A 24598-nucleotide genomic window follows, 5' to 3' on the forward strand; every position below is an offset into this window, starting at 1 on the left:
ATGTCAGCAACATATTTCAAATAATATTACTTCTTTATCTTTTGAACCATCAGCTGTTTATTTGGCTAAAGATTGTTGTTAGCAATAATAATAATTGGTGGCATCTATTGAGTGCTAGATACCAAGCAGTATGATAGTATTTTGCTTATATTATTTAATTCTGATCTCAATTCTATAAAACAGGGAAAGACATTATTTTCTCTTTTTTATAAATGAAGACACTGAAGTATTGAGCAGTTAAATCACCTGTTCTGGCTATATAGACAGTAATAGTGGGCAGGGCTGTAACTCAGGTCTATCTGATTTCAAACTTTCTCTCAACCACTACATTGCATTTCCCTCTCATGCAGAGCTGCTCAGGCACCAGAGTATTTAAAATAACATTTATAATAAATATGGACTTACTTGGAGGGCCATTAAAAGATGTTGTTAACAAGTTCATAGTTTCACTTTCTCTAGACTAGTGATTGTTACCTGGAAGACGTTTAGACTGCCATCTCTCTAGATAAAGGAATAGCTTTTAAAACTCTTGCTTCTCTCAAAGAATATGTAAAGTATTAATGGAATAAACATTTTGTTTTCCAGAGTAATACATGTGAAAAAAATCTTCAAAGTAAAATAGGCAAATGAATATCAAAGAAGCTTATTTTAGAATGTAATCCTATGAGAGAGAGGGCAGTCTTGAAAGATTAAAAAAGATTCTTTTTATGATTATGAATTTGAAACAGCTGGAATGAATGCAGTCATGAGGATCATTTCTGAAAGTGAGGTATATAGAAAGTTAAAAGACTCATTGCTTGGTACTGAGATCACCTGCTTCGTAACAGACAGAAATAGAAGAGTACAAGTGTTAAGAATTCATTCTGCCTTCCCTGTGCTTTTGTCGCTTTATTTTTAGAGCTCTGCTAGCAGCAGTTGGGAGCAGGGTTTGCCCTTATGCGCCTGCTCAGTCAGACTCGCCTTCTCTCTTGCAGTCTGCCTCCCTTGACAGGTGTGAGGGACTTCCTAAGTGTCGCAAGCCAGACACCTGGCATCAGCCACCCTGATGTAGCGTGCACCTTCAGACCACTGAGCTCATGAAAGAGGTAATTTTTCTACTGCCTGTTAACATGCGTTAGTTTTTTCTTAAGGCTAAGCCAATCAAATGAGAGATGTTGGATAGATAGCAGTACAAAAGTGATAAACAATATGTAATAAAAAAATGGATTAGATAAACTGCTATGATGGATTGATTCATAAGGAAAGGATGAAAAGGTATATTTTAGGGCCTCCCTTACACAACCTAAGCAGATATCATAAAAGTCTCAAATCACACAAACATACCTTTTCTTGTAATAAAGCAGAGCACTTTTTTCCTAGTAAAATTGTGCATGTGTGTTTATGTTTCTGAAGAAATCAGAGGAACTATTATTTAGAGGTTTATCTAAAGCATGTTACTCAGGGGAAAAGTAAGTGTAATAGTTTAAGAGGTAAAGAGTCACAGTTTCAAATACATGCACCAAATAATGACATTTTGTTCAATGATGGGCCACGTATATGGCAGTGGTCCCATGAGATTATGATACTCTGTTTTTCTGTAGCTTTCTGTGTTGATGTATGTTTACATATACAGACACTTATCATTGTATTACAGTTACCTACAGTATTCAGTAGGGTAGCATGTTGTTTGCAGCCTAGGAGCAATAGGCTATACCATACAACTTAGATGTGTAGTAGGCTATACTATCTAGGTTTGTATAAGCACACTCTATGATGTTTGCACAATGACAAAATCGCCTAGCAATGCATATCTCAGAATGTATCCCTATCATTACGTGTTGCATGACTGTATTTAAAACCCAGAAAACAACAGTGTGCAGAAGAGACCTTAGGCAATGATTTTCTCAGGAACTCTTAGCAATCACATTGTTCATTGGAATTACGAGAGGTGCAATGGCTTTATACAACAGATACATATTTGAATCTCCTGGAGAATTTAAAAAAGTTATGAGTGCCTCGGCCCTACCCTAGAGATTCGGATAATTGGCCTGACATTGGTATTTTTAAGAATCTACCTAGATGATTTTAATATGTAGCCAAGGTTGAGAACCACTGAATAGGAGAACCTAACAGTAGCTAGTTTCTGCTTTTGCCAGTGCTTGCATCATCTTGGGTACCACACTTTACTTCTTCATATTTCAGTTTCCTGAATTAAGAGGCTACCAGAATAAACAGACCTTTAAAAAACTGGGGAACTCTGTAAGGTGCATTCAGAATTATTTACATCCACTTATATTTGGCTTGCATGACTTGCAGAAAACAACATTTTAAAATGTACTAACATTAATTGAAAAAAAAAGTCATAAGACTTTCATTATCTGATAATCAACAAGTAATAGTCACTCAAATGTTTGTTGAATACCTACTATGTAGAAGGCACTGATGGAGAGACTACGGATTTTGGCCTTTTATTTGTTCTCAAGTAATTACAAGCGGGGGAACTCATAGATATAGCCAAAGAAATCATTAATATTTCAAAGCTGTGTGTGCCTCACAGCTATGTACAATAGTTCAATAATGAATGCAAAAAAAGGTAACAACTCTGGGCTCATGAGGTCACAGAGCCTTCACAGAAGCTATGACATTTATGAAGTTAACCATGTTGTCTGTTTGCCGTCCTCCCCATCAAGTCTTTTCTCTTAAAGCTTTAGTATCTTTGAAGCTTGGTTGGTAGCTTAAAAGTGCCTTATATGGTCTTCTCTGTGTACATAAAACTTCTTGGGATCATCTGTAATTAGTTGACTACGCTGTGTTCACAACTGCCTGGTACTTGGATATGGTGCTTATCTAAAATGGTAGCTTTCGATTTGACTTACAGAATGGAATAGGATTTAGGTCCAAGTATAATAGGGTGGATTTTCCAGTCCGAGGTTAGAAGGAAGAAAACACTATAAACAAAAGTAGAACGTATACAACTTGATTGAAAAAAGAGAGAAAGTTATCTCAACAGTATCAGAGTACATGCCCTGCATCTGTTCTGTGCCATATGTGCTAAGTGCGTCTTTATTATTCTTATGTTTACAACTTCCCTCAGGTATTAATTACCTTTATTTAGTAAAAGGAGAGGTTCAAAGAGTTGCATATATTCCAATGTCATACAAAGTATCATACATTAGTAAGTCAAGTTTGCTATACTGTCCCAGCAGCCATTCTGATCTCAAAAGCATTGTTCTTTTCACTCTGTTGTGCTGCCTTGTATAAAGGAATATGAGAAGAGACAAAAAGAAAGTAAAAGGAAAGGCCAGGTGCTGAGGCTCACGCCTGTAATTCCAGCATTTTGGGAGGCTGAGGTGGCAGACCACTTGAGGTCAGGAGTTCGAGACCAGCCTGGCCAACATGGTGAAACCCCGCCTCTACTAAAAATAAAAAAGTTAGCCACTCATGGTGGCAGGCGCCTGTAATCCCAGCTACTCAGAAGGCTGAGGCTCAAGAATCGCTTGAACCTGGGAGGTGGAGGTTGCAGTGAGCTGAGATCATTCACTGCACTCCAGTCTGGGTGACAAAGTGAGACTCAGTCTCAAAAAAAAAAAAAAAAAAAAAAAAAAAAAGAAAGAAAGTACAAGCTGGGTTGTGGAGTCCTTTTAATGCAAGGGATATGTTTTATTCTGATGGAAATGGGGAGCCATTGAAGATTATTGAAGGAGGAATATCTTCTAGATATTTTAGAAGGCTAATCTATCAGGCATAGATGGGCTATGTCAGTTCAATAGAAATGATTATTCATTCAAAAATGATTTATTGAACAAATACTATGTTCTACAGTGTCTAGTCCCCGGGAATAGAGTTGCATTAATTAACATTTATCTACAGAACTCTTTTATTTAAATACACTGTAGTATGTAAAGTGCAGATGCTATGTCTTATTTATTTTTTTCCCACCTAAATTGTCTTACTCATAATAATTTTCGCAGTTTTCCAACTGTACGTCAATGCTGTTATTAATAAATTATATTTGGAAATCTTCATGAATTTATAATAGCATTTTTGTTGATATAAACTTTTTCCTTCAAATTCTTTTTAAAGATCAAATACGTGTTTTCAAGGAACAGTATCATTTTTTAAAGATCATAAATCAGTATCATTGTTAAAAGGAATATTCATTTAAAAATTTTAGCAAGCATTGCTCTTACTAGACATTTTTGTGATGAATGTGCAGACCATGAAGAAAAAATCAATTAATAAATAAGCAGCAGTAATCTTTAAATGTTTGAGAGATAGAGGATTCCATTTTATAGAAGTGAAGAAATATTATGAGTCATTTGGTGTACTCATATCTTACTTTACTTATTTAGTGATATGAGAAGCTCTAGCCCAAGGAAAGGTACTCAGATACGGTTGTCAAATTCATTTTCTATTTCCTCTTTGGATTTCAAATGCATTTTCATAGTCTAGCAAAGTGAGTTCACATACCTTATATGTGTGCTCTCTGGTAAGCAGATGTCACAGAATTCACTGGAGCAGAGTTGAAGACACCTGTCAGGCATTTGTTAATTTCAGCTGTGCTGGAACTCTTTGTCTATATCAATCACATTCTTTGGTGGGACAGAAAGCTTCTATCATTAACAGATCTGCCAGTAAGCCCTCTTTATCATATTTGTAGAGGGGTAGTAAATAGGGTAATTAATTTTTTTGATAGTGTTTATATATGTGGACCTATCATTTGAAATTACTAAAACATACATTGATTCATTATAGTTACTGAATTTTTTGGGGAAGGAATTATCTGGATAAAGTTGAAAAGAAAGTGGAAAGCCTAAAATTAACAAATGAATGAGACAAAAAAACTTCTAAGATTGAAACAGATAAAGACTTGCCCCCCTAAAAGCAGTATAATGAACACCAAAGCTATGATTTCTGAGCCTGGGCTTCTCAAAAATACATTCTTTTCTTTTTACATATAGCACAGGCATCTAAACTATAAACCCAAATGTGGAAAGAGTGAGGATGTGACACACTTTGATGATGGGTTGGAGAATGTATTCCACCAGACACCACTCAAACTATAATCCCCACACTTGAAAACTAGTTCCAGTTGTACAGTCATGATAATTTGCATTTTGTAATACATAAGTACATACTATGTCATTCCTTGGAAGCTCCTTCTAACTTTCACAGATGCATTTCTGTTAATCATTCAGCCACAGTATGATTTCCTAGACTTTGTCATTCATTTTCCTATTCAGTAGCCTCCTATAAGATCAATGTTAATTTTTCCCAGGGATGTTGCAATGTCTTTACTTAGAAGTAAAGTAATTTCTCCCAGATTTGTAAATGTGATCCCATTTGTATAAATTTAGCTCATTTGAATGCCTTAATTTAGCTAGATATCTAAATTTTAAAACCTTAATTTTATGTCCTTTTATTAATAAAAGACCATCCTAAGGCTATTAATAGATTTGATACGTACATTTAAAAAGAAAGTATGTTAATCGTCTCTTATTTTTATGTTACTACTGTTGTCTAATTAGGCATACATCTTCACTTGTAAATTGAGAGCATTTATTGTCTTCCACCACTGACCATGTTTTATGTCCAGAAATCCCAAGAACAGTGACTTCTAAACGACTAATTAGATAATTTAAAAAATGATAAAGAAAATATCAGTATTATCTGCTAACTCATTTTACCTCAACAAAACTTATCATAGTACCAAAAAAAGTTGTATTTTACCATTTTTGAAACATTCTAGCTCAATGAGAATAACTCTTAAAATCAACTAAATCAGGAAAGTGTCTTACATGCTTTAGATTCTTCTATTCAAACTGTACACACTGCCCTAAGTAAATACAAATTTAGTACTTGAATGACAGCAACAAATGCTGAAACCTAACCCTAAATTCTTAGTACTCTAATGGGCCATATTTGGCAAATCACTTCTCCCTCTGGACTCACTGATCCAGCAAATATCTTTTTTGTTGACTACAGAGTGACACTGCATGAGACACAGAGTGCAGTTTTATGATTTTCTTTTCTGCAGTTGTAAAATTAGTAGTATTGACTGGGGTCTGAAATAATGAGTTAGTTTTAAAAAGTTACCAAATGATGCCAAGTGTGGAATTAGAGTTTTGCTTTAAACAAAATTCTGTAATGCATTACAGAAGCAAGTGTGCAAGAAATATAACTAAATTTATTGCTCCACAATTGAGCTTCATTTCAACCTTGACTCCTTCTTAACTATCTTAGAAGAAAACTTAAGCTAGTTAACAATTAACCTAAACTCATTTAAGGATTCTTCCCTAACTCATTTGAACCAGGGGTGTCAATTAAGATCTGGGGAAGGCCTAAGCAGTTCTAGGCTTTAGAAGGGAAGAGTTCATCTAGCATCCTTTGAAATGAAGCTAATCTGTTCTGACCTTTGTCTCAACTACAGATCCTTTGCTCTCCATGTTCCTGCTGTGCCCTCTTGGATACACATGTCTCTCTGTGTCCTCATTGCAACCACGAGGTTCCTTCAGGTGACAGGCCTTTATCGGCTCTTTCCATATCCCTCTTTTGGCCAGAGTTTCCAGAACTTATTTAGAGCTCCCATCCAAGAATTCGACTCTTTAATCTGTGTTCCCTGGTGTCGTCCTTTGGCTACTGAGTTGCTGTAGGGATTGGAGTGAGAGGCAGATAGAGGAAGAGGAAAGTGAATTCTTAGTTAACACCACTAGATTTTCATCGTTCACATTTATGAAAACTAGTCAGTACTCACATTTTAAATATAGTTTCTCATATAGCCTGAATATTTACTTTGTCATTACCTCTAGTAAGGAAGCGTAGTTGGATTTGGATGATACTGGAAGCTCAATCCTAAAAAGTTGGTCCGTCTTAGAATAATACTTTTTTCTTTCAGATGTGACTTCATAAAAACTTCCTGCTGCTAGGTAATGGAACAGTGAGCCACTGTCAGCCTTGGAAGGAAACTGAGGAGGACACTGGGATTGCTTCTCCAGCATTAATCCCGGTCTTCCCCCATGATGTAGTATCCATATAGTTTGGGGTAGGGGTGCTGATTCCATGTTAATCAGTGAAATCTCTTCAACCTTGACAGTGGTGGGTGTGACACCCAAGTTCTTCTAGAAGGATGCCTAGCACTATTGTTCAGTAAGTAGCAAAAGAGAATATTTCTCTTCTGGATTTTGTGGGATGCAGATATAAAATTGGGGATTGATACATGATTTTGCAACCCTAAGTGAAACCAGGATGACATGATAGAAGGAAGAAGACAAGTTGAAAATGATTGGAGAGAAACAGAACTGGAGTCCTAACTAAACTACACTTGAAAATCCACCTTACTTTTAGAGACTTTACAACTGGCCAAAAAGAGTTTGTATTACTTCTACAAGCAATTTGAGTGTTTTGTCTTTTGCTACCAAAAAAATTCTAACTAATACAAAGATACACTTGCTAACAATTCTGAACTGTATTAACTCCAAAATCTTTCTCTTATCAGTCTGGTCATCATTTCAGGTCTACTGGGTATCTTGACTTCAGTATCACCAAGATATATTGAAGAAGTTAAAACTTAGACCTCTTTTTTATCTCCGTCCTCTTTTCTCCCAATCTTCTCCCCTTACCTTTTTTTCTTTGCTAATAGTGTCACCCTCTAGATGTTCTAAGTTAGAACATTTAGAATTGGCTGAATACCTCCCCTTTTTATGCTCTTCCATTCCTCTTCCACCCACATTTAGTTGGCTACCAGGTTTTTCTTATCCTACTTTTAATTTTTCCACGGTTATTGGCTAAGATCAAGTTTTTGCCACATTTTAACTAAATTATAGCCTTTCGTTATTATAAATAATAATCTATTATCATTCTGCCTCCCAACCCCAATGATCTGTTCTCCACACTGCAGTCTACAATTTTAAACAAACTGTAACTTTTGATCATGTCCCTTCTTTATTTTAAAACATTCAGTTGACTCGTTTAAAGGATAATATTCAAACTCTTTAACCTCAACCTATTTTTTTTTCTTTTTTATTTCTTTCTTTCTTTTTTTTTTTTTTCGGAGACAGAATCTCACTCTGTTGCCCAGGCTGAAGTACAGTGATCTGGGCTCACTGCAACCTCTGCCTCCTGGGTTCAAGCGATTCTCCTGCCTCAGCCTCCCGAGTAGCTGGGACTACAGGCGCCCGCCATCATGTCTGGCTAATTTTTGTATTTTTAGTAGAGATGGAGTTTCACCATGTTGGCCAGGATGGTCTCGATCTCCTGACCTCATGATCCATCAGCCTCGGTCTCCCAAAGTGCTGGGAGTACAGGCGTGAGCCACCACCCCCGGCCCATCTCAACCTATTTTTTAAGTTTCTCCTTCTATCTTCATTCTGGCCTTGCCCTTATTTTAAAAAAGGAATACTATTAATAAGCGCATAGATTTATTGTGAGGGTTAATAAAGATGATGTGTGAAAGTATCTGGAACATGGTACGTTCTGAATTCAATGGTAATTGCTGCTGTCTGCTGATAAATAGCAATTACTCGCCAAATGCTGCCTCTCTGACTTTGCATATGCTGTTCCTTTGCCTGTTCTTTACCAGCCCCTTTGGGAATGTCATCTTCTCTTTCAGAATTCAGATGGTTTCTTCCCTCTGTGATTTCTCCAACAATCAGTAGCTCTTTCTGTTATGTAATCTTCGCATTTTGTCAATCACTTGGTTAGTAGCATTTATCACATTGTATTGCCATAGTTTTTAAGAAAAGATTGCCTTTCTCTACTGAGTTCTGTGAAAAAAGGAACTAAACCCTGTTTACCTCTCTAAAATTACAACTCTGCTCTCGCACTTTCTATCCCATTTCCCAATTTTATTCTTCTCTTATGCCTGTAAATATTTAACACTATATGGTTTACCTATTTGTCACATTTTCTAGCTTCCCCATTAAAATGTGTTTTACTAGGATGGAAACTTTTGCCTTTTTATTCACTATTGTAGTTCCAGTCTCTAGAAGTCAGCATTTTGAGGGAATAAATGAATGTCTTATTTATCTTTTTATTTCTAATGCCTAATGGAGTAGCTTGCCTATGGTAGGTGCTAAACAAATTTGGCTGAATAAATGAATGAGTGATGCTACAAACCTGGAAATCTGTAAGAATTTAAATTAGCGACTTAAATGTAGAAGATTTTCTATTACAGTAAACTTTAGTGAAGGTAGGGGTCAATTGCAGCGATATCTCCCAGGTTCCCCATTTTGAACTGTTTAGTTTCTTTTCTGGGATGGAATTGAAAGAATGAAGGTCTGTGTGTGTGGTGGGGGGAGGGGGGCCCGGGGTGGAGGGAGATGGAATCTGCTAATTAGTTTTTATCTGTTTACAAATAGGAAGTGATTTAAACTGTAAATAAAATATTCACCAGTCTTCCTGTCTGCTTGTTTATAAATGGGAAATGTAAACCCACAGATGTTTTATCATTGTTAAGAACTTTTTTTTCTAAATTATTTTCCTATCTTGTGAAAATAGTTGAATTTCTACATAGCTATTTAAAGCAGAGGTTTTTTTTTTTTTTTGAGATGGAGTCTTGCTCTGTTCCCAGGCTGGAGTGCAGTGGAGTGATCTCGGCTCACTGCAACCTCTGCCTCCTGAGTTCAAGGGATTCTTCTGTCTGAGCCTCTCGGAGTAGCTGGGATTATGGGTGCCCACCACCACACCCAGCTAATTTTTGTATTTTTGGTAGAGACAGGGTTTCGCAATGTGGGCCAGGCTTGTCTTGAACTCTTGACCTCAGGTGATGCGCCCACCTCGGCCTCCCAATAAAACAGTTTTTGTTAAGTTACAATACAGAAATAGAACTGAGTGGAAACAGAGTTCCTTTTAGTGCTGATTCTGATTTTTATGAGACTTTAAACTTCATTTCATACTAATCACAAACCAGTCAGATATTGACGAGTGTGTTGATCTACTTTGAATTGGTGATTCAAATGTAGAAGGTTCTCTGTTCCATTATAAAAATAACCTCAGCTTATAATTAAAAGGAAGAATGAAAAAGTAAAAGCAATGTCAAAAGAAGGAAGGATGGAAGGAAGGAAAGAAGGGTAGAAGGAAGGAAAAAAAAAAGGGAGAATGGGGTTGGGTGTGGTGGCTCACGCCTGTAATCCTAGCACTTTAGAAGGGTGAGGAAGGAGAAACTCTTGAGGTCAGGAGTCTGAGACCAGCCTAGGCAACATGTTGAGACCCCCATCTCTACAAAAAATTAAAAAAAAAATTAGCCAGCATGGTGGTGCACACCTGTAGTCCCAGCTACTCAGAAGGCTGAGGTGGGAGAACCCCTTGAGCGAAGGGGTTTGAGGCTGCAGTGAGCTATAATCATGCCATTGCACTTCAGCCTGGACAACTGAGCAAGACCTTATCTGGAAAAAAAAAAAAAAAAAAAAAAACAAGAAGGAGAAAGAAAGAAACTGAAGTGGTAGTGTAGTGAGACCTCACTCAGAAATGAACCAAGCATCTGTAAAGTGATACTTACTTTTAGTTGTGTCTAACAACAGCATTTCAATTCTGTGGATATGTTAGTATGAGTATATACATACACACATGTACACACATATATATTTACTCACCACATAATTAAGAATTTCAAAGATAAAACTCATTCTTTTTTCTGACTTGAGAATTCTGTTGCTACACATTCCTTAATGGAATGATGTTTGTCTTCACTGTGGCAAAGACTGTTAAATTATGGGGAGTAGTAAATTTGTTGATTTGCTGCAATAAAAATCATGAAGAAATAGAGCTCTTTCTCTTCCAGCTGTGTTCTTTCTTCCTTACTTTTTTAATCTCTCCCCTAAATGTTAGGACTGGGGCTCTAAGGCTATTGAGCCCTTCCTTCTTTAATAGTTGTAGTTTAATCTTAGCATCATACAGTCTAAATCTTTAAGGAATGACTTCATCTTTAGATATTCAGGTGAAAGAGTAGTTGGACACAGCCTGCCTATGAAGCCTCATTCTTAGCCACTCTCTTCATCTGTCTAATCCTATCCCACTGGTATCTCTCACCAGGTTTGTAATATACTCATGACTGTTGGCTGTTGGTCATTCTGTTCCACCACCTGGTTTGCCCTTTTCCCCTTTTATCGTCTAATAAAAGCCATTTAGTCTTTCAGAGTTTCATCTAATAAGTCTTGTCTAATAAGCAGTGTGAATGTTGACTCTGCTACGGTGTTAGCTCTGTTGTTTTTAGCCTCTCTGGGTCTCATCATTGTAACAGTGCCTATCACAGAGCCTGGTAATGATGATTGAATGAGGTCATATGTGCTTAGTACATTCTTTCATAGCAATATATGCTCAATACGTTTGGCTGTCAGAAGGAATCAGATGCTACTTTCTATACAAATATTGCTCCTTGTGCAGATACCTCATGAGAGTCATTATTGCCTTATATTGTAATCACTGATTTGTCTTTATATTTCTTCACTCTTTTGTGTGCTCTGTGAGCATAGACTTCTGCATTTTAAAATACTCAATTCTAGGCAAAATGAATATTGTTAAGAATAATCACTTGCAATCTAAAAATACTTTCATAAACACAAATATATAAGTTAGATAAGTATATTCAAAGAAAGAAAACGTAGGACCAGAAGAATGTCAAAAGAATAAAGAGCTAAGAGAAGACTGAAATATACCGAGTATAGGTATATTAAAATAAAAATATATTTTTAGATTCATATAAGAAGATTCAATTTTTTGTTAATTACAAATACAATGATACAGGTTATACATGTGAGGGCTTGTTAGTTGGAGAGAGACCAAATGCTGATGATAAACAAAAGCCAAAATCCTTTTCGGGAAAGTGAGTTATTGATTAAAGCCTCCTCTATCTGGATGTTGATTCCAAGACCAAATGATTTTGATTGGTACTCAGTGTGTAATGGAGGTGGGGTGGAGAGGACCATGCAACTTTTATGAAAAACCTAGAAACAGGTGAAAGACGTGAAGAAATCAATGCATGAGTTCAAAAAGAAATGTCTTTCAATTCACAGTGTCAGAAATTGGTTGGAAAGATGTGACTGGACTTTAATCTCTAGTTTGGAGTTCTGTTAGACTTTTGTTTTCAGTTAAGGAATATGAATGGAAAAGAACCTTAGTTTCTAACATCAGTGAGGAGGTAGCAAACTTTTGTTGTCTACAGATACTTGATTTCTTCCATGCCTATTATGTTGCCAATCTGGGTCCAGACACTTCAATATTTTGAGTAGTAATTTAGGCCTTGGTTTCATTATAGTTAGATTTCCTTCATTATTTGGATATAGGAAGTAGCAGGACTACTGCCAGGAAAGCCAAGCTTCAAGATAAAAATGAGCTTCATGTAAAAGGGTACAGACAGTGAATAGAAGTGAGGGGCAGTATTTACAAATTGAGCAATAGCTATTTGGATGTAAAGAAGTAGCTAGTACAAGGAGTCCCCAGGGCAGACATATATTGTGTAGCCACAGAGTGGTGAATCAACCTTGAGAAATGCTAGTATTAAGAAACCTTAGGTGATTTAAGACTATCCAGATAGTCCCCTTCATTTTTAAAGAGCCAGATTATGGAACTATATGATTATACCTGGAATTCCACATTGCTTGAAATTACACAAAACCTGGATTTGGAAAGAGAAATCTTATTTATGTATTTTTAAATTTTTTATTTCTTATAGAGATGGGTTTTCACCATGTTGCCCAGGCTAGTCTCAAACTCCTGGGCTCAGGTGATCCTCCTGCCTCAGCCTCCCAAAGTACTGGAATTACAGGTGTGTGAACCACCGCACCCAGCCTGGAAAGAGAAAACTTAGAGAATAAAGGACCTCTATGAAAGTTGAAAAGGTAATTTCAACTCAGAAAAAGTGGCTACTAAACCTTGAGGTTGGTTTAAGGAATTAAGGGCAAATTATTTTTATCTTGACTTATACATAGGAACATTTTAACTGCTAATTACCAAAACTAATAAAATATATTAGAAAGTCCAAACAATTCTGTAATCCTGAAAAGAGAAAATCAAAGGACGCTGCATTCTGTAGTCTGCATAGGATTGTCACATATATCGTCTCCCTTAAGCCTATCAAACAAATGTTGGGAATGTGTCTTATGCCCATTTTATTTTTTTATACCAATGATTGGGTCTCAAAATAGTAAAATGAGCTGTCTGCTTGATTCCAATTATTGTGTTCTTTATGCTAGAGAATATTTCTATAGGCTGAGAAAATACGTACTTACTATAATACTAAACATTGACCATGATCTGAAGTGTTGTATTATAAATGCAGATAGGCATGCCTGTTAGTTCAGCTTCCTTCAGACTATTAATTGTACCCAAATAGACTATTAATTGTACTCAGCTATTGTTCATATCCATGAACAGCATAATACTCAATTCAGTTCCTCAGTCACTTTTAGAATACACATTTTATCAATGAATTTAAATGAAATAATTGTAGTAATTGAAGTGCCTTACTTGCTTATATGAGACATGCGCTTAGAGGGCTTTTAAATATGTAACTACATTACATTGAATTACTACTGATATAATACAAAATGTTAAAATTAAAATCTGAAAAGCAGAATGCCATGGATAACCCCTGGCAAGTATGCATTAGCTTCCATAGCAGCAAAGCACATGGTGTAAGGGAACCCGTCCTGGAATCAGACTGCTTGGCACTGACCTTGTCACTTACTTGGTGTGCAATACCAGGAAAATATCTTTTACTTCTCTGTCGCTCAGTTTACTCCATCGTATCATGCATTCCATCAGAGTTGGTTTTTTTGTGTTTTTTTATTTGATGTTGTGATTTTAGTGTCTACAATAGTACTCTACATATAACAGGCATTCGATACATTTTTGTGAACAGATCTGCAAAGTGGAATGACTGTATTATCTACCCATAGGATGCTTCAAAAGTATACCGCTTACCAGAATTCTTAGCAAATATAGGAGATAGTAGCAACTAGCAAATATGGGAAATGCTAACTTTTACTATTGAAATTGTCATTAGGTTTTATTATTATGGTTGAAGGTGAAATAAGTATATATATATATAAAAAATGAAGCTGCTGTTTTAGAGAAAGGCCCTCCACCTGGGGCAGCACATTTGTATCTAAGAGTTGGTTCATTTTAGTTAAACCCAGAGGGGAGAGCTATGGCTTTATGTACATTCTCACTAATAAAAGTTTGAAGTTACCTTGAACCTCTGTTTCTTACTCTGTTCTACTTCACTTCTCTTTGTCTCACAGAAAATCAGTTGATTCTTTTACTTCTAATGGTTGAGCTCATCCTGAATTTGAGAAATCTTTATGAAACAAGATTCTGGGAAAACACACAAGCAAACAAACAAAACCAAAAAAGCCCCTAAAAACTCATTCAAAATAAACCACTTGCTTATTGCTGCTTCAGGAATGATTCATTTTTCTGTGTCTCAAATCCAAGGTACAACTCTCAAAAAATGTCTTTGAAGCAAACTGGTAATGATCTTGGCTGTTGATAACCTGGCTGTATCTATCCATCTCCATCTGTCTGTCTGTCTAGCTAGCTATCATCTATAATGATAGATTTCATTTAATACAGAGCAAATGTGGTTTCATTTTTCCTTCCTTTCTCCCTTGTTTCTTTTCTTCCTATTTTTTCCTTTGTTTCCTTTTTTCTTTCTCCCACTTTCCCTTCTTCTCTCCCTCCGTCTGGATCTCTCCCTTTTTCTTTTTTCTTTTTGTCATTTTTCTTCTAAGCTCTGTAAGATTTACAAAGAAGAATGAGGAATAAGATAAAAATCACTGCATTGTGATTTAAAATGCAGGTAGACATATCCAGAAATATGTCTTTTGGGGTCCTCTCCCTCCATTTTCAACCTAGTTTTAATAAAACCCTCCTTTGAGTCTGATGCTACCTTTTACTTGCCTCTCTTGGTGAACTTAATATGCTTTATTTATTTGCATCACATACTTCTCAGCACAGTCTCAATAAAGCTTTGTTTATTTATCAACTTGACCTTTGGCAAACTTTTTTTGCCTCTTCTCACTTCACCTTTCCGTTGCTCCCTAATTCTCATTTCAACAAAGGGTTGTTGCTGCTAGTTTCTCACTGATGCTACAGTAGAAGTCTATGAAGTGTCTATTTATTTGTAAATAAAACAATGTTTGCAAATTATGTATATCAGTAACTCAAATGTTATTTTTTACACGTTTATTTGATTTTACATTTTAGAATATTAAGATTTTTTTTTTACAATTTAAAAAAAGTTTTATCCTGTCTTCTTTATATCATAAATATGCAAATGAAAGCTTTAGTATAAATACAGTGCAGCATTTAGTAGCCACACCCGAGAGCTCAATCACTGGTAGGTACAGATATTTGTATAGGTGGATTTTAATTGTTGGAAGCATATTTTCAATTCTCAGTGTTTGTTATACTAAAATATTTATAAGAATGCAGAGAAACTGCATCTTTTATATCTGCTATTACATTGAAATAAAACAGCCAAGGGCTTAAATTTTATTTTTAATCCCATTTTCTAATTTCAATATGTATCTTATTGGCTCTTATTTTTGTTTATATTTTTGTTAACATGGATACAGTAGTAGTATTTGAGCTGTTGCATAACTTGCATAGACCTCTGTAGCCTCCAGCATGGATCATGTACTCATTACATTCAAGAGCATGCTTACTGTTGTTCTTTGTGTAAGAGGTCACCGTTCCCCTACTGCAAGAGGAAGTTCATTTCTGTTACTTCATTAAACTCCTATATGTTTGTATATAGCTACAATTTTTATATGCAAGTGCTGTTTCAAGGCAATTAAAGTGTTCTTGCCTTGCCTTGCCTGCCTGCCTGCCTGCCTGCCTGCCTGCCTGCCTGCCTGCCTTCCTTCCTTCCTTCCTTCCTTCCTTCCTTCCTTCCTTCCTTCCTTCCTTCCTTCCTTCCTTCCTTCCTTCCTTCCTTCCTCTCTGTCTCTTTATTATTGTATTTGAATTTTTTAGGACTGAGTTAGAAGACCGATTACCTAGAACCTGTGTGCAAAATTAAATTTAGAATATTAGGTAGGAAAGGGATAACTTTATCTTTTAAGGTTAGGGCTAATAAATTTATTTATTTTCTCTGTTGTTTCCCACTGCCTTATAGAGGCACTCAAACATTTAAATCCAAAGCAACACATTTCTAATTGGAATTGTTGTATTGATATGGGAAAAGACCCAATGATTTTCTTTTCCCGAAGGTACCTAGAGTTCATATACTATCTGTTCTCCAATCATGTTAATAAATTGATTCATTCTAAACTGTTAATGATTGAACATATTGATGCAGGATTTTTCATGGCCACTTTGCCAGTCGGGGACTTCTGTGGCCGGCAATGACCCCGCCTAGGCCTTGCTTGGCCCCAGGCCTGCCGCAGGAGGTGTTACACTCATTTGGCCCACTGGGCCATGCCTGGCTTGCATACCAGCTCAACCCACGGCAGGGCTGAGTGTGTCCCCACCTCCCTGCATTACAGCTTGTACCCGTGTTGGATGGTTCTCGAGTTCTTGTCCTGTGTCTGAGAAAAATGAGGTTACTCTGACAACTGAAGGCTGAGCATGGCGGAGAAGAATTTTACTGAGCAACTGAACAGCTATCCACAGAAGGGGACGTGAGGGTGGCCCCCCCGACCTGAAGTTGGGTGGTCTTTCTCAGTGTGGCTGGGTCTGGGCCTTTTATGAGCTCAGAATGGGGCAGCATGTGCTGGTTGGTTTGTGAGTATGCAAGAAACTAAAACAAAGATATCATTCAAAGGTTGGAAGGGCAGCATGAAAAACCAATTAGGGAAGGGTAGGTTTATGTAAAATAGGTGAAGGGTGAGGACCAATCAGAGGAAAGTGTGCCACATGGGAAGAGAGGGTCTCAATCCAGTCCATGGATTTAACTTGTAGCTTGGCTTTTAGGCTTTAAAGTGTTTTTGGCTTGAAGGTCTGGTTTCACCAGGGACCTGCCCCTCTCTGCCTAGGGATTCGTCTGCTTCCTGCCACTATCAATGTCACTCTTCACAGGAGTATTTTCAAATGAAGGAATATTTAATGAAATAGGAACGTTTATGTCAAACTCAGAAAGACTAGTGAAAGTTGGGAAGAATCTCTGGAACCGTACATGTCCACAGTAATGGTTCAATAAACCACTTTTCTAGAAGAAGCATTTTGCGTTATTGCTACTAATTTTGCATCAACTTCCTTGGTAATTCACTTTTCTTGTTGATGTTTTAGTTCTTAAGATCTCCCTTAAGGAATCCTCTTTCCAGTCCCCTTTAAATTCCATCACATGGGACTATCAATTATACCTCTGCAAACAACTCCTACTTTCTGCTTCCTTTGAATCTGTGCAAAGAAACAAAACATAAAAGACAAAAAAAAAAGTGTATTGTTGGGAAAACATTTAAGGTATTTCTTAATAAAACCAGGGTAGCATTTTTGGGCTATATCCTACCTAAGTGTGCCACAACATCAGTATCCTTTAATAACATGAATAATTAAAATTCACTGATTTGAATTTAAGCAGCTTAATCTCATAATCTGAGCTTCTGAATTAGATGAGTGGGCAAAAAGTCAGGTGAATCAGAGGGAGAAGTGGAGACTGCACTGCGTGGTTTGCCAGTCATAATCAATCTACTGTTAGAAATTATAAGGAATTTCCTTTGACACATAAAGCATGCAAAGTACATAACTTGTTTCCATCTAATTATATCCTTGTGTGGTGAATGTGTTGTCAGATTCTAAAACCATCTTTGAATTTGCTTTTTTTTCCCACCTTGGTACTCTGTGCTTTCTGAGATTTTATATGGTCACATGAACTGTGAGTGATGCTCAATATTGACAAGTACAGTGCAAACAGCAGATGGTAAGATATTGATGGAGACATTTGTTAATGGGCCAGTTGTCTTGCTTAGATGTACAGCTTTTTGGCAGAGTTTTGGCCTTTTTTTCTGCCTTTCCACACTGTCTACCTTAGGAGGAGGAAAAAACCCAAGCCTCTTTTATGTTTTTCATGGGGAAAAAAGGAGGTGAGTGTCAAGATAGCATGAGCCTTAAATAAAACTACCCTTAGTAAATGGAGCTACTATATCATGAAAAAAAAATCTTTAAAAATATTATAATTTCTTTGAAAATATTTAAAAACCATTTTTTTTCCTTTTTATGACCCCGTTAGTCTCTTTAGTAATTAATGTTTTCAGTATTGGATACACAGCTTTGCACATTTTTATGTGTGTGAGGGTGATGCTGTTCCATAACCAATGGTAAACACCTCAAGGAAAAAAAATACATCACATGAGTTGTTTGAATAGGTGGTAAGGGGGCTGGGCTTCCTAGGATCTCTGGAACGATACACATCCACAGTAATGGCTCCATGAACCACTTTTCTAGAAGTAGCATTTTGCATTCTTGCTACTCATTTTGCATTAGCTTCTTTGATAACTGACTTTTCTTGTTGATAGCTACAAGATCTGCTTTAAGGAATCCCTAAAGAGTTTCTCAAGCTTCAACCCTATTTCACCTCCAGGTTTACTCAATTACCTGAGAGCAGGGAGAATACCAACTTTCCCAAGAGACTTTTCTCTCTTTTAAAAAATTTTTAAATAGACATATAATAATTATACGTATTGGTTGGGTACATAGGAGATTTTGATACATGTACATAGTGTATAATGATCATGTCAGAGGTTTCTCTTTTTACTCCAAAGAAATACAAAGGTTTGAACACAGGTACATGTTATTGACTCCACTTTCTGCTAGAGGAAGGTTAAGACCTTAGAAAGGAATTGCTGTCTCCAATCTTATTCCTACAGCTAGATTCACTGACTTTAAGTAGAGTGTTCTACTGATTGTCATTCAAATCAGCCACAGCTACATTGCCCTTTCTGTAAACCTTTGCAGACTTCTGGAATATGAGCTCATCTTTATTTTGCTTCTTCTGTCCTATTCCCTGAAGATCTCAGAGAAAGTTCCACAGACTCGAAGTGTCTTCTCCCGTGAGCTCCTGTTGCATATACAACTTTAAAAACTTAAGTAACAACACAGAGAATACATGAGATGTATTTAACTTATCAATAAATTATGACACATGGAGACTTTAAACAAACACATCAGAATTTTAACTTCAAAACAATTACATCTATTTATGTGAATGTTTATTGTGTATAAGGAACTCTGCTCAGTTACTTTAAGTTTATTAAGGATATATACCTGAATTCATATTATTCTCCCCACAACCCAGGAAATTAAATACAGTTTACTGTGTTTTAAAGATAGGGAAACAGAGACTGGAGATTTCTAATAGAGACTGGGAATTTCTATGGTCATATATCAAATAAGAATGAGACATCGAATCTGTATATCAGCTAAGTGGGCCAGCTTCCTGATTAGAAAGCTCAGGGGGCAGGGAGACTAGGAGATCAGTTCAGTAGAGATAACACCTCATACTATTTAGCATTCTGTACTTCTAAATGCTGTGTTATTAACAGAATACCTATTTAAGAATGGAGGTGAGGAACTCAGGACATCTTTATGAAGATCAGAGCATGCATAATATATAAATGAATATTGGGATCAAAGTGTTTGTTAAATACTACCAACATGAGCATTCAAAGTTTGTTCATCTTGAGCATGCATTAAAATGTTTCCAGGGTGTTAGAGATGACAGTCAAAATAATAACTTTCTAGAAAAGAAAATTGTCTATTAAGAAACTTCTAAGAAACAAAAGGAAGCAGAATTAACTCCCATCCTTGTTTTATTGTTTACCTTTACATACATACATATACCTTTGCATATATACTTGTGTGTGTGTGTGTATATATATATATATATATATATATAATTATTATTATTATTTTGAGACGGAGTCTCGCTCTGTTGCCCGGGCTGAAGTGCAGTGGCAGGATCTTGGCTCACTGCAATCTCCACCTCCCAGGTTAAAGTGATTCTCCTGCCTCAGCCTCCTGAGTAGCTAGGATTACAGGTGTGTGCCAACATGCCCAGCTAATTTTGTATTTTTGGTAGAGATAGGGTTTTGCCATGTTGGCTAAGCTGGTCCCAAACTCCTCGCCTCCAGTGGTCCACCAGTCTCGGCCTCCCAAAGTGCTGGGATTACAGGCGTGAGCCACCGTGCCCGGCTTACCTTAATATATATATTTTAATTTCAGAGTTTCTTTTCATTTTGTTCTGGAAATAAAAGTTTAGAGGATCAAATCTTAAGGAGAGATCCTAAACATACTGCTGTCACAGTAAACTTAAGCATTCTCTTCTTGTCTACAGAAGGTGCACACTGTACAAGACCTCATACTAACTTTAAGCACATTCTTTTTCCCCTCACATGAAATCAAAATCCCACTCTGTGGAAGCAAGTGGAACTGCGAGTTTGGTGCTCCTTGTTGCACCCGGGTTGGCCCTTGCCCTTTGATTATATTCTACTGCCACTCTCATGTGCCCTAAAGCTGCTAACAGCAGAGATACTGTGACCTTCCTGGATCTTATCTGAAATGGAACATAATATGAAAAATGAAAAATCAACCTGAACTTATTTTCAAAATGTTGTGAGTTTTTTTCTCAGAAGAGAGCACTGGTGGTCAAAACATCTGGATTTTATTTTCTTATCCGTCTGTTCTGTAGTTTGTCACACGTCCATTTAGCTGCTAGTAAAATAACCAAATCAAACAAAAATAAACCATGACCTCCTTTGATTGTGAAATATAATAAAATTTCTAGAATATTTACTAATTTGTAGCATTCAAGTGCATTTGTAAATATAAAGTCAGTACTTCTTTCCTGTTTTTATATAAGAAGAAGCCAACTCTGCCAGTAGGAAGATCTGGAGATGAAGAGATTAGGTCAGATGTAATTTGTTTTTTGTTTTTTTGTGTTTTTTTGGAGACTTTGTCACCCAGGCTGGAGTGTAATAGCTCGAACCTCATGGGCTTAAGTGGTCTTCCCTTCTCAGCTCCCCCAAGTAGCTGGGACCACAGGTCCATGCCACCATGACCACCTAATTTTAAAATTTTTTTAGAGATGGGGCTTCACCATGTTTGCCTAGGTTGGTCTTGAACTCCTAAGCTCAAGCAATCCGCCTGCCTCTGCCTCACAAAGTGCTGGGATTACAGGCATGAGCCACTGCACCCGGCCTTCAGATTTACATTTGAACCGGCACAACTTCACTATGAACCTGAACACTTATGCTTTTCTAATGTACTTTGATTTCCTTTGCTACTTTTACTTGCATTTAGCTAAGAAAATAAGCAACTATTACTATTGTGCTCTTGGTCATTTTGAGTGTCTCAGAATTACGATTCTAAATGAATCATAAAATCGGGTATTTTCATGGTACTGTTCATTGTTAGAACATCATATCAATATATTATAACTTCATAAATAAAATTTATCACCCTTGGCACTTCTCAGCATGATTAAACATTTGTGAATTTAAAGAAACACTAAATTTGGCAGTGCAAAAGCAGCTAACAATATTGCTAAACATGTATGTTTTTTTTGACTCATATGTGATCTTCTCTGATCCAGCATTGATCTTAACTTTCACATAAAGAACAATATTCAAGAAAATGCCTTTCTTTTTTTAAAGGGGGAGGAATTGGAATAACAACTAAGAATGCTTTAAATTTTGAAGAGTAAGAGAGCCACACTTACTTATTTCCAAGAGATACATCACAATATATTTCTACCTTCTACTATTTTCTATGGTTATTTATTTTTTTTAAATGCCTGGGAAAGGGCTAGCAATATGTATTAATTTACCAGCCATCACAGTGAGGGCATTTAATGATTTATAAAAGACATGACCATTTGAAACGACCTAATTTTTTTTCAAAGAACTATCTTAAGTATAATAATTAATAATTAAACCGTCAACAAATCTTTAACCATGTTTTAGATAATATATTTGATTTGCCACCACTTTATACTATATACATTAAGAATATGTGTAGAGGGTGCTAATCTTATTGCTTAGATGTAAGTATTTTTACTTGATTATTAAAAGCTAAATTATAGTATATTTTTACAATAAAACAAGGACTTTGATACTTTTACATATAGAGTCTTTAAATGGATGTGGGGCTGTATTTTATTTCACTATTTATATTTGCACTGTGTATTTTTGCTAAGGGTTAGTTCTTTTATTGTTTATTTATTTCTTTATTTTTGAGACGGAGTTTCGCTCTTATTGCCCAGGCTGGAGTGCAATGGTGCAATCTCGGCTCACCACAACCTCCGCCTCCCGGGTTCAAGTGATTCTTCTGCCTCAGCCTCGCGAGTAGCTGAACTACAGGCATGCGCCACCGCGCCTGGCTAATTTTTGTATTTTTAGTAGAGACGGGGTTTCTCCATGTTGGTCAGGCTGGTCTTGAATTCCCGACCTCTGGTGATTTCCCAAAGTGCTGGGATTACAGCATGGCTCATGCCATGCACCCGGCCAGTGTTCTTTTTTTTTTTTGAGACGGAGTCTCACTCTATTTCCCAGGCTGGAGTGCAGTGGCCAGATCTCAGCTCACTGCAAGCTCCGCCTCCCGGGTTTACGCCGTTCTCCTGCCTCAGCCTCCCGAGTAGCTGGGACTACAGGCTCTCGCCACCTCGCCCGGCTAGGTTTTTGTATTTTTTGGTAGAGACGAGGTTTCACCGTATTAGCCAGGATGGTGTCGATCTCCTGACGTCTTGATCCGTCCGTCTCGGCCTCCCAAAGTGCTGGAATTACAGGCTTGAGCCACCGCGCCCAGCCCAGTGTTAGTTCTTAATAGGCACTTCTTTGGCTCTAGAAGGCTATGATAAGTATGTTAAAATGTAATTTTGAGACAGAAACTAATTTGTCTCCTCAATCTCATGTGCAAATGTATTCCAAAGTATATTTTGACCTTTGTAATGATGTTTGGTTGTATTTGATGTAAAAGTGTCAATAGGAGAATGCAGCTCAAAGTAAGAATTGAGAATCTGGCTAATTAAAAGGGAAGAGTATGCAGTACTATAGTATTTTTTCCCCTTGCTGAATGCACTTATTGAAGTGGCTATTGTCATTTCAACAGGCAAAATTGCTGCTTACTTAATGGTAGCTGGAGGTCTCCAGGGCACTTTGCAGATTCCAAGAATGCATAGTTATTCCAAGAACCAAAAATATTTTGAAATTACCTGAAAAAATATTCTAGTTCAGTCATTTCTAATGTGTTTACAACTCTAAACCTAAATATTAATGCTAGAATGTAGCTCATATTATATAATAAAAATAGGCTGGGCACGGTGGCTCACGCTTGTAATCCTATCAATTTGGTAGACCGAGGCGGGTGGATCACTTGAGGTCAGGAGTTGGAGACCAGCGTGGTCAACGTGGTGAAACCCCGTCTCTACTAAAAATACAAAAATCAGTTGGTCATGGTGGCAGGTGTCTGTAATCACAGTTATTCGGGAGGCTGAGGCAGGAGAATTGTTTGAACCTGGGAGACGAATGACGCAGTGAACGGAGATTGCACCACTGCACTCCAGCCTGGGCGACAGAGAGACTCTGTCTCAAAAAACAAACAAGCAGAAAAACCAAAAACAACAAAACAAAACAACCAACAACAACAACAACAAAACTCTTAAATATAGTGTCTGAAAGTGTACCAGTGTAAGTGGTATCTGGCCGTAGTGTTCCAAAAATATATTTGCCAAAATGTTTTGGAAAAGACAAGATATTTAGCATTAAAGCAACAGGTTCCCACACCAGTTTGTAGAGCTCATTTAACCCATATTGTACCACATAGGGTTATAATGGACTATTTCAACTATATTTTATCACCAGAATTTTGTTGTCATTTATTGTCATGAGCATCAGTGGAAGACATTTGTAAGCATCAGGGAAAGAGGATAGAGGTGGAGATGAGGGGGGAAAGGTATGTATGAGAAAGTCTTTTTCTCTAAATAGCTAATAATTCCTTCTGTAGTAAGTTATGATCCATTTCAATTTGAGATTCTGAAGTTTCTTATTCCAGCAGTGGGAGTGAAGACTCCTCCGGCCTCTTTGGATGGCCAGTAGCAGGGACAGAAAGGGGTGGATGAGCAAAGCATAAGCCTAGCAACATACAATCCTGCTCCTCCAGGAGCCTGCAATCCAGTGGGAAGGCTGGAGTTTAGATTCATTGTCTTGTGCAATGGTGAAGTTTCATACAAGATGTTGGAACAAGGAAGGGGAGGGAGTCATTAATGCCTACAGAGGAGAAAGCATTTATATTGGGCCCGTGTTTCAGTAGGGGCTAAAGTGTGCAAGAGCATTGCAATACATTAATGTGATTTATGCTCCATTTATGTGCATTAATTGATTCTTACATCATGCCCCAAAGTTTTCCCTTGTGTCTTGCATCAACAGTCAGTAAAAAAGAACTGCATCTCTGCTGCTTTTGGCAGTGAGATATATTTTTGCTTAATTTCTGTCCTAACATCTGCTGATCTCAAATTATATGAAAAGTGCCATTTTTGTCATTTATGTACAAGACAAGCAAACTTTACATTTCTTTTATCCTTAGCATTTAATAAAATGTTTATTTCACATTATAAAACAAATTCTTTCCAGACAGAAGTTTTTTTTCTTTTTTTCCTCCCTCTTCTTCACTTCAATTTTCCTGCCTCCTC

General features: G+C 36.9%; 1 protein-coding gene across 7 annotated transcripts in view; it reads left to right on the plus strand.

Annotated features, from left to right (window-relative positions):
* CACNA2D1 (calcium voltage-gated channel auxiliary subunit alpha2delta 1) overlaps positions 1–24598 on the plus strand; it is a 498928-nt gene that overhangs the window by 32074 nt on the left and 442256 nt on the right. The window contains exon 1 of one of the 7 annotated variants that reach the window (XM_065542404.2): positions 959–1085. The exons of the other annotated variants lie outside the window; for them this stretch is intronic. The gene's annotated coding sequence lies outside the window, so the exon portion shown is untranslated. Of the gene's footprint in view, positions 1–958; positions 1086–24598 lie in introns of those variants that run through there. 7 annotated transcript variants of the gene reach the window in all.

Source organism: Macaca fascicularis, chromosome 3 (assembly GCF_037993035.2).
Source record: "Macaca fascicularis isolate 582-1 chromosome 3, T2T-MFA8v1.1".
NCBI lineage: Eukaryota > Metazoa > Chordata > Mammalia > Primates > Cercopithecidae > Macaca > Macaca fascicularis.